This window comes from Manis javanica, chromosome 2, assembly GCF_040802235.1.
Source record: "Manis javanica isolate MJ-LG chromosome 2, MJ_LKY, whole genome shotgun sequence".
In the NCBI taxonomy this organism is placed as follows: Eukaryota; Metazoa; Chordata; class Mammalia; order Pholidota; family Manidae; genus Manis; species Manis javanica.
Genome location: NC_133157.1, coordinates 64,870,812 through 64,884,750, shown reverse-complemented (window position 1 = coordinate 64,884,750; position 13,939 = coordinate 64,870,812). Strand labels below are relative to the sequence as shown.

General features: G+C 41.2%; 1 protein-coding gene across 4 annotated transcripts in view; it reads left to right on the top strand.

Annotated features, from left to right (window-relative positions):
* DMRT2 (doublesex and mab-3 related transcription factor 2) overlaps nucleotides 1–13,939 on the top strand; it is a 702,131-nt gene that overhangs the window by 434,625 nt on the left and 253,567 nt on the right. The window lies entirely within an intron of this gene.

The window sequence follows — 13,939 nt, the reverse complement described above, 5'->3', positions numbered from 1 at the left end:
TGGGGACTGTGTATTCAGGGAGTCTGAAAGAACTATCTGGGGATCAGCAAGGTCTAAATGATAGAGAAACAATAGGCCTAGTTGAGATCATTCAGGAAAAATATACAGTGTTTTAGTGTTTGAACTAAATGTGATGACTGAGGATCATCAATTTCTGAACCGGCTTTAGGAACGTTGAGTTCCTGTAGGTATACTCCAGGATGTGTGGCTTATAATCGGTCTACTGTATTCCAGCCATAAAGGCTCAAATGGCTCATAGAATGTGTTACGCTAAGACAAGAATAACCTTAACATTAAAGTTAATAGTAATAATAATAATAATAATGGTTAAGGTAGTTTTAAAAATATTTTATTAGAGCTGTGCCACATTTCCATCCTGTCCCTGTATCCTTGAATAGATTTCCTGGTTTACTTAACTATAGTCAGACTCACATGGGAGGTAACAAGAACATAACTTAAGGGACAAAATAGTAGAGGAATGAGAGAGGAATTGGAGACCAGTGTTTTCTGAAAAGGAGCACTTTGTGGTTCAGAATGAGAATTCAAGTTTACTCCAAGTTCAATGATCCTTTCACCTGATTTCTGCAACCACAGGGCACAGCCTTTTAGTGAAAATGTAAGACACTGTCTGTGTTTGAGTAAGTAGTATGGCACGTCCCCATGTGAAGGGGCTGGGCAGTCTACAGGATTAGGGATGTTTGTAGTTAAATTATGCTCCTGTATGTATATCAATGAGTAAGTAATTTTCCTAGAGCAAATAAATCTATAATATGGGATAACTTCTCATCCCCAGATGATAAGACTCCAGTCTGTTATTGTACACACGACCAACACCAATTATTAATGAATTTTACATGCAACAGGGTAAAGCTCATTGTGTGTGCCTCTTGTAAGGTACCCCTTTTAACAGAGCATTCACCATTACTCACCACTTCCCTCCTTTTACCAAATATTAAGCAGAGCATGGGCCCTGGAACCGGACCAGCAGCATTCTAATTCTGACTCCTCTGCTTATCAGCTATATAGCCTTAACTAGATGGGTCACCTGACCTCTCTGTTCCTTCACCTGTAAAAGGGGAGGGAGGAATAGTACAGTAGAGTCCAGCCTATTATCTGCACCATTTTCATCTTAGAAATAAAGAAACAGATTAGGGAGGTGGTTATTAGAATTGAATATTTATATAAAGAAATCACTTAATATCTGGCACATGGTAAATGCTCAGAATGGAAGTTGTTACTACAACCATGGTCTTCAAAACTTGAGTTTCCCTTCCCATTTTTTTTTGAGGTAGTAGTGGAAAGAGTGGGGGTGATGAGTCAGAGATGTGGTTGACCCCTCACTAGATCATGACCTTGGTTAACTTAACTCCCACCAACCGATTCAGTTTCCTTTTCAATAAGATGTTCACATAATACTTGCCACATAGTAGGTCTTCAATAAGTATTAGTTCTCTTTTCCCCTCCTGTTTGATTCAGGCACCTGATAAGACAGACAATTCACAAAGACTGGTTGGGAAGATACCCTCTTTTCCATATTCTAGAAGAAAGAGTGGATATTAGTGAAGGCTTCTAGTTAGGAAAAAGTATTTCATGAGGATAAAAGACCCAAATCTCTGCTTTGTTCCTGATAGCAAGAAATCTATGGGGGAAGGATTGATGAGCAGTTAACTAAGGGTAACATAGGCAGCCCTGTAATTTTTACTTCTGGGTCCAGAATTTAAGTCTATCACTGCTTTGTTGTCTTTATAGAACACTGTAAGGTACCAGGAGAAAATAAAGATAAACAAGAGATTAGAGACATAGTCCCTTTTTGTAGACTGATAACCCATTTGGAATAATACAATGACACATAAACTCCCAACTACTTGAAGACACCTATAATGGCCAAGACATAAGAGGGGAAAAAGAAGGAAGACACACCTTGTAGAGAAGATCCATGAAATCTAATCAAATGTCAAAAGAGCCTCTACATTGAATCACAGGAAAGAAAGTATAAAAAATACTATGACTTTTTAACTCTAGGAAAAGGAACAGCAAAAATTCAGTTAGAAGACATACTATTTTCCAAAGCAAACAGTAGTTAAACAATTATAATATTTGCCTATTGATATGTTGATGCAAATACATATAAAGCCAAGTAGTATACATTTCATAAAATTCAAATTGCATTTCTAATAAAAATGATGATCAACACAAGCATAACTAACTAATTTATAAAGTTTTTTGATGGGGGGATGACTCAAAATCCAGGAATCCACTTCTTGGTAGAAAATGTTGCAGTAGAGACACAAGTGAGCTTCTGGGACATCAATAAAGGATCCCCAGAAAAGAACTGGAGGCTGAAGCAGTTGCCTTTTTCAATAAGTTAAGAACTTGTTCCACTGAATGTCATTTTGAAGTATCTGCACTGGAAGATATATCTGTGAAGAAATAACACAATTACTAAATCTCAGGAGAACAAGAAGACAATAATTTTTCTCCTAATGACATAAGACCTTTCTGGGTAAAGGTTTATTGTTCTTGATACTCGTTTGGCTTGGCTTTACTTAGCTGCCCACCAAAAGCACAGAAACAATTTTTCCAACATTCTATTCCCTTATTATAAAATGCTAGAACTGTATAGGATCCTTTGGGTACTTTATAAATGTTTACTGGAACCTGAGTGATTGAATTACCCATGAAGTATTCTGCTTATGTTGTAAGAAATTATTCTGATCTAGGTATAACTTAGCTTTGCTAGCATGGTATGGACTCCAGAAACTGGCAGCTGAAAGGATTAGGTGTAAATGAGACCAAGGTAACATCTGGGAATGGTGGCCATCTGGTTCAAAGAAAGTGAGACCCGTTATTGAGCTCTGGAAAGTTGATTGGTCCCAGACCTTCCTTTCTTACCATGCATCTCTGAACTACTGGAATCCTCCGGCAACTTCCACGCAGCGAGCTTGCACACAGCTGCATGGAGTCTTGGAATAAGCTTGACAGCTTTAGACCATTTAGCCAAAAGTACAGTGTACTTAACCCCATATCCCAGGTGCACCACGGCCCATTTGCTGTTGGTTTTCAAGACGAGTTCTGTAATGGAATAATAGTCAGAGAAATACACCAGGGATCCTGCAGGAAAGAATACATTCATCAAAGTCAGGCCATGAGAGGGGAGTGGTTAGAAACTTTAAGAACTATGGACATGGAAAAAATGATCTACCCCTGCCAAGATATCTTTATGACCTTCCTTCCAAAAAAATCACCTTTTTCTTCTCTTTCTTGGAGTCAGAGTTTCTAAACCATATTAGACTGAACACCTCTCTCTTTTTTTATAACAGATATTTATGATACCCCAATTGTATCCCAAATTGGAAATATATTAAATAGCATACCTAGATTCATAAAAGCCAACCTTGCCCTAACTAAATGTAAATGAAAAGAAAAATATTAGAGAAGCAATTAATAAAACAACATGTGTTTGAGCATGTACATTTGGGATCAAGCGAAGTGTCAGACACGATTGTACCTGTATATATAACACCAAGCTTCAAATGCAGGTTGATACTGGTGCTTATTTTAACAATTTAACTATCCCAGTGATATTGTTTTGGTGATGTGACTTTTCTGAAATGATGAGCACCTCTTGGCAAATACTCAACAACATAAAGATGATCTTCCCTTGACTTTCAAGCATTTAGCTGCATTCCTAGAAAACTCAGTGTATATTAAAACAAGCCAAAAACACATTTTGTCTATATTTAAAGTGGAGTCAGGATCCAGGACTGGATAATTCTAAGCAGATGTTTCATCTTTATGGATACCTGGCAAGATCTTTAGAAATTGCGATAGATGTGAAAAAATCCTTCATTGGGAGGGACTGTTCCATACTTTGTATAGGAGTTTGCATCTTTGATCCCATCCAATAATACCAGGAGTGGTCCTCACTCTGCAACCCCACAATCATTGTAACAGCCAAAAGCCCCCTTCCAAATTTCCAAAACAGCCTGGAATAAAGTTGTGTTTGTCCAAGTGCTCAGAAAGTACATGCCGTGATGGGATTAGACCTGGAAGAGCTTTGTTGTGAGGGCAAATTGGGAGGGAGCAGCAGGAACTGGGAGTGTGATCAGTCCCTCATTGCAGGTTGAGCCCTAAAAGGAGAGATGGAAGGAAGGAAATAAAGAGGATCTTGGACAATAGCGCACTCCTATAAATGTTCTGGGAGAGTTAACAAGAAGTCAAAGTTGCCCGTCAGAGGAGTTCCACATGTTCCCAGACTGGGCCTACCTTACTTTCCCTGATGAGCTCACTCACTGGCTGGGAACTGTTCATGGAAAGCATGGTCTTGGCACAAATACAAAGATGGATTAAGTACATCCTCTCAACCCCCAATGGCAGATCTGAGAGGCATGTTTACATAGTACCACACCAGCATTCACCCTCTCTACTTACTTAACTTTACCTTTATTTCAGCTCAAATTCCATCTCTCATCTAAAAATTTCCCTAAATACTTCTTCCAAACACTTGCCCTATTTTACCCATTGATGTTAAATGTAGATAGTTGATACTTGTTCACAGATTTAGCATATGGTTTCCACCATTTGTGTGCAACTCTAGAGATGCATTATGGGTCATAATTTGAGATGTTTGTTTTAAACTTTGAGATGTTTGTTTTAAACTCCAAGAGCTGCAAGGCTGGCTTACATGAAGAATGTGGCTCATGACAGTCTAGTTGATCAGTCATTATTGATACCTTGTGCTTCTTTGTGAACAAACAATTCTAGTAAACTTGTTAAAATTTCCTTTTGAGGGTAGTTTTGTATTAAAAAGAACATGTTATTGGTGGTAGAAATGGAACTGAGAAGCAACTGAAGAGTTATAAGGAAGTGATTATTCTTAGCCAGAAATAGGCTATATTACATATGATTTTAGACATGCAGGGAAAAATCATTTACGTCTGAAGGTGCCACTTAAATATTTTTGACCCTATTTTAAAAGGGAAATTATGTGATATATGAATCTGGGAATGCAAGAATGTCTTAGGACATAATTCTTAGGACTATGGGGAGTCTTTTATTCTGTCCAAGTGGTACTTCTGCATCTTGTCTTGGCTCCCCAGAGACACGTGACCTCCAGAGGACAAGGACTATCTTATTTCTCCATACCTCCTAGCATGGATCCTTTCCCAAACATACATTCCTCTCTAATATCCCAAATTTTCAGGTGTATGTGTTGCATACACAAATAAATGGTTAAACCCCAAAATGAGCTGCAGTAGCTGGGGTTAATATTAGTTTCTGTTCCAAGTTCAGCCTAAATACCAATATGGAAGTCACTCATCTCACCAAAAGTAGGTAGGTTACAATCCATACCCCATGACTATCGTACAAGCCCACTAAAAGGCTGCTATTCTGAAAGTACTCAGAAAGTTTTAAACCATGTAATTGGAATGAGAAGCCATTTCCTGGATGAAAGCTAGTTGTCACAGGCATTTAGAAGATAGCATTGGAGGAGAGCAACTACCTTTAAATACCGCAGGTAGAGCTTCCTATTTAAAGGGAATTTGGAGCTTCAAAAATGCAGATTAGTAATCTGGGGCCTTGATAGGAGTAAGTGACCATTATCTTACAAAGTGCCACGGACCAAAGCAGCATCAGGATGACACAAAAAAGGAGACACAGAGCCAGGATCTAAGAGAGGTCGAGCAGGCCATGATCTGAACTTCACTCCTCAGAGTTAGCTGGAGTTATAGGGACAACGGACAGGTAATACACAATTAGAATTCCATTATGCAGTGTAGGTCATAAGGGATAGTCATGCTGACGTCAATGTATATCATTCTCATTTGATATGGAAAGTTGTATAATTCCTCAATTAAAGCATCCCTCCAGCTACTGCTATGGAAAAGACCCCTGGTCTGACTGTTGTGGACCAGCTGCGGCTGCTCGGTTTGGGCTAACCCAAGCAAGGGACATCCCTTTGGTGAATACTGCTTTAATGTTCATTTCTATCAGGGCTTACTGTTACACTGATTTCAAAGGAAGCAGAAAAACCACATTTTTTCCGAAATGATTGGGTAGGTCAGTACTAAGTGTGCATAAGGTTTTTACTGAGCCGTAAACTTCACAATAGGAGAGGCTATTCCAAGTACATTACAATTCTCACTGCAGTTAATAATCTGTCCAGTAGACTATTCAATTAAATATTTAATGATTATAATAAAAACAGGAAGCGAGAGAAATAACTAAATTATGCTTTGAACACCACCATTCTAAAATTTTCAGGTTTCTAGATTCCAAATATTTTGTCTCTAAGGTCCTCAGAAGCATGTTCTTTTGGTATGAGTCTTCAGTTTTCAATTAATATAATAAAGACATTATTTCACAACTCAAAGTGGGAAAGCCAAACAATGTTGTAAATTTATAAACCACATAATCAGATTAACTCAGGAAAAAAAGCCCTATTATTATTGAGGAAATTAAGGTCTTAAAATATCTCATGTTTCATGATTTTTGGTATTGTTTTCATTGAATTGCATTGTTGTTATGGTTACAGCTTTATTCTTCTCTTTTGGTAAAGAGGATAGAGTGTGATGAGGTATTAGATTCCCCCATGTTTTCTTATAACTTTTTCATTGTAAATTGTGGTAAAAGCATTTTAAAGTCAGTTAGCATCTCAGGATCTAGTTTCCCCACCCAAAGATGTTAGCAACCACAAGTCTGAGGCAGTGTACTCTTCTTGGCCTCTCTGAACGAAGATACTTATTTAAAAGCTATGGAAGGTCCTGTTTCGGGTTATATCTGTCTGTATTTTGTTAGGTCTTTGCAGATTCCCTGTACTGTGATAAATGTGAGTGTCCCCAGGGCAGGGGCCATATCAGAGCCACCTTTACAACCCCGATATAGCACATGGCAGAGCGCGTGGCACAGTCAACCTGAGCTGAACTCAGCCAAATTGAAGAAGGACAACAGAGTCACTGACCTATCAAAATAATGATGGGTCTGGGAATTGAAGTCTTCATGTCTTCAGGAGATCTATCCAAAATGATGATATTTCTGAAACCCAGGCCTCTGGAATTTGGAACAGAGAGTCACTGGCTTGTTTATCACCTTAAAACAACCTATTTACACACTGGATTTGGGGGTGTGGTGGGAAATGTGTGGGATCTATAAGGATAAGTAACTTACTACATTCGATATTAGAAGCACACTGCAGTTTAGGCCATAATTGCAGTTGGCTTGCAACCTTGGGGCTCTCTAAAGAAAGGTAACAATGAAGTTGGTGTAGTGAAAAATGCCAGAACATTAGCATCTGTCAGAAATGGACACAGATTCTAGCACTTAGCTGTGTGACTCTGAAAAACAAATATAACAATTTATCAGTAATTCTGATGTTGCACATAAAACAACTTCAACTCAAATTGGCTTAAATCCAAAGGAAATTAATTGGCTCAAGTGTAAGTCCAGGGGTAGCCTAGATGTGCACATCATATATGCAGATGTAGTTTCCTAAATCTCCATTCTGCCTTCCTCCATATGATGTTTCCTCTTGAGCTGGCTTTCTTCATGGTATGGAAGTGGCTGCAAGAATCCCAAGCTTACTGTCTTAATACTACCAAGTCTCGTGGAAGAAAAGAAACTCCTCTTTTCCAGAAGTCAAGACATATATTTCCTTGAGCCTTACAGCCTTTGACTGGAATACTTTGCAATCCTTGAAGTGCCCGACATGAATGTTGTGTGCTGAACTGTGAACCTGCTCAAATTCATGAAGTCCTAACCACTAGTATCTCAGAATGTGACTGTATTTGGAGACAGGGCCTTTAAACAGGTAATTAAGGTAAAATGAGGTCATATGGATGAGCCTTCTTCCAATATGACTGCTTTCCTTATAAGAAGAGGGGATTAGGACAGATTTGTGAGTGCCCATAGAAGAAAGGCCATCTGAGGACACAGCAAGAAGGCCACCTGTAAGCTGAGGAGAGTCCTTGGAAGAAACCAAACTTGCTGACATCTTGATCTTGGACTTCTAGGTTCTAGAGCTGCAAAGAAATACATTTCTGTTGTTTAAGTCACTCAGTCAGTGGAAATTTGTTATGGCAGCCCTAGCGAACTAATATAAAGGGACAGGTATACTGGTATAAGCCAATCAGAGCCTAGTCCTAGAAATGGGGGTGTGAGGTCAGTCTCTTTCAACTTCATGGTTGAAAATTAAGAAAGAGCTATTTTCCGAAGGAGATTTCAATTTCTGTCTCTAGATGGAGGGGGAATGAATCCTGAGTAGTGAAATTCAGATGTCCTTTATATATATACTTACTACATAGTGTCATAAGGAGGATTAAATAAAACAATATATGTAAAACAAAGCCTGGCTTATGGTAGTTCTTCAATAAATATCCACTGGCCCATCCTTCTCTTCTTGCTTTTCCTTCTATTAAGACTAATTCTATTTTATTTATTTATAATATCACTGCATTGGTTTCATAAGAGACCAGACCTTTCCAATCTCTCAGCACAAGGCTCCTGATTTTCCTCTTTTGCTACATATTGCTTTGGCCTCTCAGGGAAGGAAGTCTTACATTTTAGCAGGGTTTACTTTACTTCATCTTGGTGTGTTGAAAGTTTCTAGACAATGAAGACAGTATTTTTTGAGGTGTATTCAGTCTCCTTCTACCATAGAAATGGATGATCACCCACTGAAAACCAGATGAAATCTACAAGGATAATTTGTTAACTGAGGCAAATGAAATAAGCAAGTGAGATCTTAAGGTTATTGGGAGCCTGTGTAGGCTTATATGACGGTTCTGTAATTAAATAAGCACCAATATGAGAAGGAAAATTGCCCTTCCATTATTACATGAAGCAATGATGTTGGAAAATGGGTTCTGAGGATTCTAGTCTGATTCTGTCACTAGAACCAAATGGTCTTGGTTGAGGTGTCTGCTTTGATTCTTAGTTTCTTCACCTGCTACCTAGCTCTCTCACTGTGTATTTCAGATAGTTTTTGTTTGCATCTCGAATCCACCTTGACTGTCTGTGCCAGAAGACTACCATCTGGTTAGCTGGGCCAGTAGCAGGAGAGCAGAGAGAGGGAGGAGGAGGGCTAGTGTATGTATTCCTCTGCCTCCTTCTCTTCCTCATCAATCGAGGGCACAGCCCCTGTCAGGTAGCCCTTTCTGCAGAGCCCTTCTCTACCTCTGTATTCCTGTGACCATATCCTCCTCTTTGTTTTATAGCTAGCCACGGGAGAACACCCAGTATGACTTGCCCTGGGGCACTGCAGTATTTCTTGGAGATTCTGTATACCTGGCTCACACCCTTAGAAATACTTGATTAATCTGTCCTTAGATTACTCAATTAGAGTGTGTCATCCCTTTCCTGCAGGGACCCTGTTGCTTACAAACAGTGATTGACTATTATTTACATAAAGTATCACAGATTACAAAAGCTCTTCAAGATGATCTTACTACCCCATGGTATTTCAACTTTTAATGTATGTAGTGATTAAATACATGGGTTCTGGAGTTCTTAAAAATGTGATCTTGGGCAAGGTGCATGGACTCTCTGCCTCAAGTACCCTTATCTGTAAAGTGCACATAATAAACAATATGGATCCTACAGTGTATTATTTTCCTTAGGATAAAATGAGATGTGTAATATGCACGTGCACACACACACACACACACACACACACACACACACACACACATATATTAAGGACTCGGTAAAATTCCTGGCTTATATTAAATACTCAACAACTGTCACCTGTCACTGGTACTGCATTTGTCTATTCTGCTGCTTGAATGCTGACACAGGTTGTATTCTCTGAAAGCGGACACTGAGATGGAGTGTCAGGTATAAGATATTTTATTAGGACTCAACACCTGGGAAGGAAATGGGGAGAAAACAGACCTGGACAGAGAAAGAAACTGACCTTTGAGGCAGGCTGATAAAGCTTCGGTCTAGCCAGTGGATGGGAATATTGCCCACTAGGTGCTTTGCATTGAGACAAAATGGCCTGACCTTAATCCCCTGCCTCCCTCAGTCTCATGCCAGGGCATGACTGTAGGTACCTCTCTGGAGCTCAAGCTGGTCCTGAAGGAGCTAATGACTGGGGCCTGTCTGCTCACATCTCCCACAATGAGACAGTGAGTCCATCCTTGAAGGGGAATCTGGGCCATGGCCCTCCATGATTACCGCAGTGACATTTAGATCCACTTCTTACAGGTTTAATGAACAACTTCCTTAGGATTCCAGCAGCCCTCCCTTCCTGAGAGATCAGAAAAGGGAAGTTAGTGGGATGAACTACAGCCCATGCTGCTGCAGATGGCCTCAGAGCCACCCTGGTGCTCATCCCCACACTAGCCAGTATAGGGTGCCATTTCCTCAGTTTTCACCTCTGCCTTCATGGCTTACCCCTTGGTGTGACCGAAGCATCATGCACAAGGGGCCTACGCCCCTGTTCATTAGGCTCTTCACAAGCTAAGGTTGCTGTACTTGCCCATATACAGTCAAATTATGCAAAGGAGTACCAAATAGATTACCCAAGGTCCACTTGTATTCCTCTCTGTCCCCATGGGTAAAAGCTCTGTCTTTTCCTGGTAATCAAGGTCCATTCTCCTGCCAGGATGGTGACCCTTCTTCTTGCCTGCTAATCCCTGTACACAAGTTCAAAGTATCTAGGTGGCAAGTGTAGCTGGTAATGTAATGGTTCTCTCTGCATCTCCTGGCCCTGAAAGTATACCCTACTTAGGGACAGAATCCTAGTCATGTAGAGCCCTGGATGTGGAGATAAATACAAAGTCCCCCTGTGGGTGACAAAGAATGGTGGTAAGTGGGGTCACTACTGCCTCCACCTCTTGGTCCCAAACTTATGGGTTATTCCTACTAGGACTGATACAATTTCTATGCTGTACCCTGGAAGACAGAACCCCATCAGCACAGGTGACTGGGTGGCTAGCTCTTTGGCCCGCCATTTCAATGTTCTCTCAGGCTTGGGGTGCTATGGTGGATGATAGGGCTTGTGATACAAACCCATCCCCAGGGGCAAGGGCTTGCTCCTATTCCTCCTTTGCCATAAAGTGACCGGACCGATATGGTATTTGTGGGATCCCATGCCAGTGGATCAAGCATGCCATACTTGGATAATGGTGTTTACTTAGGCCCTAAAGGTGGAAGGGGCAAACCCAGAAGTGGAATAGGTATCTATTCCAGTGAGAAAGAACCGCTGGCCTTTCTAGTTTGAAAGGACCCAATATATACTACAACTTGCCATCAAGTGGCTAGTTGATGTCCTAAAGGAATGGTGCCATACTGGGAGTTCATTGTTGGCTTCTGTTGCTGGCGCATTGGCTATTTAGTTGCAGCGATAGCTAAGTCAGCCTTGATAAGTGGGGTGCAGGGGCTGCTGGGCCCATGCAGAGCCTCCATCTCTGCCATTTTGGCTGCTTAGTTTACGTCCCATTGTGCCAACACTGTGGTGGCCAATGACAGAGATTGGCTGATGTTAACTGGTAAATAATTTTGTCTGATGGATGTTAACAAAAACACAAAAATATCTTTAACTTCATGACCACTGCCATATGTTCACTCACATGACTGATCCCAAACTCCTTGTCTCTCAACTCCAGGTCCCTGACCAGCAGTTCAGACTGTTCAACAATATCTGAGTCCATATATATTTTCAACTTAGGTCTTTTCTTTCCAACAGAGAATGTAAATGATCAGGCACAAGACCCAGAGCCCCTCGCATCGGACGGGCTTTCTCTCACTGCCATTATATAAGGCTATCCTGGAAGGTAGTACAGCTGCACCACACACAGGGCCGGCTCATCCGTAAGTCATACTCAGGCTTCTTCCTCTTTCTCCAGCTGGTCATAACGGACATCTCACACCAGCCAGATGCGGGCTCAGAGAGGCATACTGGTGCAATAGCGGTGGGCACCGTGGGGACCTGAGCTACCTCCATGTTTATTTTAAATCCAAAATATGTTGCCTCCATGTTATGATGAGTGAGTTGTTGCTGAGTCTGCCCATCTTTAAAATTTGGTGAGTTTGTCAGGACTCAGCCCGTAATGGGTAGCTCTGGATGCACAGCCATTTGGTAGCCCATGCTCAGGCATTCTGTCTCTTCCAAGGTCCAGGGGCATGTCAAGATATTTATGTCTGTGACAGGAAAGGAGTGGGGAAGCAGAATTGGGCACAGAAGAAGCTGAGTTGCAACGCAGGCCTGACAAAGCCTCAGTCAGCCTGGCGAGGAGGGGTGAAAAGTATACATCAGAGTATCTCACATTAGGCTGAAATGACAGGGGCTTTATTCCTCTGCCATGTTCAGCCACCTGGCAGGGGTTGCCTCTGTAAAGGTGTAACCTTGGGCGAGGTGACTCTCTGAAGCTGGGGGCAAACCCTGCAGAACCTGGTGGCTGGAGGCCATTTGCTCACAGCAGCTGGGCAGCAAGTCTGTCCTTGAAGGGGAGCCGGGCAGCACATCTCCATGTCCAGCACAGCACTGCTGTTTAGGAGTTGCCATTCTGGGAAACAGTATCAGGCAAATGTGTGCAAGGCCACTTCTTTGTGAGCAGAGTAATATCAGAGTGAGTCTTAATAAAATCTTCTTTTTATGGGTGGGATTGCCAGCTTGAGGCAGAACAGTGTGGACCACCATTTCTTCCAAGGTATCTTCCCATCAACTCTAGTACCATGAGAAACTCTAGGGAAAAGGGTGCTTAAGTCAAACTGGTTTGGGAAGCATTATATGCTACATCCCTGTCTTGGAGATTCATACTAACAGTGGTAAATTTCAAGCTTTGAGAAGTTCTGCATTGAAGACACATTGTTTTTCTCAGTGTTTCTAGAACCTTTTTGATTATGGAAAAGCCCCTCCCCCAGCCCCACCACACACACACACACACACACACACACACACACACACACACACGCACATGTATCTTTGTTGGTGACATCTATTACCCACTATGGATGTAAAATGTGTTGGGACGTACTCAGGACAATGCTGGACTACAGCGCTCCCAGTGGTGGGCTGCGAGTAATCCGATCACCCCGTGTTACTGTACTGAGAATTGGCTTTATCCATCAAGCCTGATCCTGGAAGTGACAAAAAGGTCCCTAGAGGTTCAGAAAATTTGAAACAGGAAAATGTTTATTGAGAAATTGGCACTGCTCCTTACAGGGAAGAAATGACTTGCTCAGGTAAAGAGTCCCCAGCACAGGAACTGGGGGTACGTTGCAGCAATCAGAGCTGTGGGATGAGTCCTGCTTTCAGTAAGTAGGTGCCGAGGCTGGGGGCCCTTCTGCAGAGAGTGGACTGCGCTGCCCTGCGAGAGGCAGATGGCAGGAGAGTGCAGGCCCATGGGCAGACCTCCACGCCAAACGGATGCCTTGGCCTCTAGCTGTTCCAGCTGTTTCTTTTGGTCTTTTCATATAAACAAAGCTAACATTAGTTTAGAGAAACATTTATATCAAAAAGCACCATGAATGGAATATGTACTTGGAACCATTTACATATTACATCACTTTTGAAAATCATGGATGACACCTGTTTGCACAGTGCTTACTGATTAACTAACTTAAACAAATCATGTGTAGAGAATTAATTCATGGATGGGGAACAACACAGGCTTGTAATATTTTCCCATAAACAGCCTCTTTTACACTCATGGAACTTGGAGTCCATAAACATTACAGTTTATAAACATCTAAATAAAGCAGTTAAAATGCCATTCAAGAGCACTAGGGAAGAAAAGAAAAAAGGAATATTTGGAAAGAATAAATAATGGTCAAAAGGTCATAAAGAAAATCTATGTGGAATTAAACTAAAGTCAAACCAGAAAAAGAAACAATTATTTTTGTCTTTCTACAGCAACATTCTCCCACTTCCCTGCAGGATTCATGCATGTGACTGTGGGCTTAAAAAAAAGTACATTTTGCATTATCCTTGGACAAG